Raw genomic sequence first — 1619 nt, 5'->3', positions numbered from 1 at the left:
TGAACCGCTGTTGCTTTCTTCTCTCTCTGCAAATGTGACTTAAACATTTATCAGTAAAAAATAGCGGCCTTGTAGCTGGAGTTACAAACGAGCATACACCCTGGAGATACCCACGGCTTCCGAGCCTGTGTCTGTGCTGAAAGGAATGCCTCTCTCTCTGTGCTGCAGCGTGCACGTTTTCTTCCAGCCATCCCCTCATTTCTTTCATGGGCTACAGGCGCAGTTACGGGCTTCGCACGCCAACTGTATGGCCTTCCTGTCTCGCCTGCGTACAGTAACATCATCTTTGCTATTGCTACAGGCAAATCTACATACACCGGTTCTCAGGTTTTTGAAAAGCGTTGCTGGTGCTCACTGGAGATGCTGCTTTGCTGGAATCGGCGCTTTTCAGCTTTAGCAGTCAGAGAACCACAAGTTTAAATCCTGGTGGGATCTACCCGGGCTTTTAGAGCAGAACCTGGTTCCCTGGTAACGTGGGCTTTGCTTCCAGACCTCTCCTGGCAGAGGAGCTAGAAGGTAAATTGGCTGTGTCTGATGAGCCCGGTGACTCCCCCAAAGGGGTGGTTAATTCTCCCCCTCCCTGGGGGTTAGAGGGAAGGAAGGGGGGGGGTCCCCCGTCCTGCCCCCAGAGCAGGGCAGCAAACCGCGCGGCTGGTGCTGCAAGTCCTGTTGCCTCGGGGGGGGGAAAGGAGGAGAAACAACGAGCAGCGTTTGGATGCGGTAACGCCAGAGGCACACCACGGTTCCCAACCAGCAGAGCAGGGGTTAACTGCTGACCCAGAGCGTGCGCTTTCATACTGTCCCTAACAGAAAAACTTTAGTTTAAATATATTTCCTCCGGGTTTCAGCTGCAGCGTGCCAGCTTTGTCAGAGTCATTGCAGGACATGCAGCTCGCTCAGCACAGAAGTACAGCAGTGTGAGGTCCTGCCCTGACCGGCACAGGAAGAGCAGACGTGGAGCTTCCCACAGAGCTGTGGATCCCCACGGGAATCGGCTGAGGAGCCGGCACGAGGGGCCACGAGTCGGAGAGGTGCTGTGGCTCTCCTTTCCCCCGAGGGACCGCTGCTGGGCAGCGTTTTCTGCCAGGGCAACGTCTGCTGGCCGTCCTGCAAGGCTGGACACGTTGTGTGGCCTCTGGAAATGAACAGCTTCGTGTGAGCCGTCACCCTTGTGTCACCTGCTGGGGTCTTGCACAGGTCCTCCGCTCTCTTACAGCCCGTCTCCTCCTAGGAAGCATAGTAGCAGGAGGAAGCGTGTTACGCCCGTTTCTTTGTTTATTTTCATTACCAAAAATATTTGTACAGCAACAGAATTTGATTTCTAAACCTCTGCCTGTTACAGCTGTTTGTTCCCAGCTGGAGCTGAAGACATCTGCTCCGAGGGTGGGGAGTCACCGCCTGAGCTCCTGCCTTCAGCTGCGCTCCCGAAGAGCCAACCACAACAGGGCGCAGAGAGCTCTTAGTGCCGATCACCGGTAATTACTGCACAGAAGAAAAAGGTGCAGAAGTAAGACAGATGACAGTAAGCAGCTGGCCCTGTGGTTCGAGACGTTACTGCTAAAGGAAAGGCTACCTGAAGAACATCACAAGTGTTTTGCGGTGAGGCACCTGGCAGCACC

This window comes from Pygoscelis adeliae, unplaced genomic scaffold (assembly GCF_000699105.1).
Source record: "Pygoscelis adeliae isolate BGI_AS28 unplaced genomic scaffold, ASM69910v1 Scaffold34, whole genome shotgun sequence".
Taxonomy (NCBI): Eukaryota; Metazoa; Chordata; class Aves; order Sphenisciformes; family Spheniscidae; genus Pygoscelis; species Pygoscelis adeliae.
The sequence above is the reverse complement of the archived record's forward strand: the minus strand, read 5'-3'. Positions refer to the sequence as shown.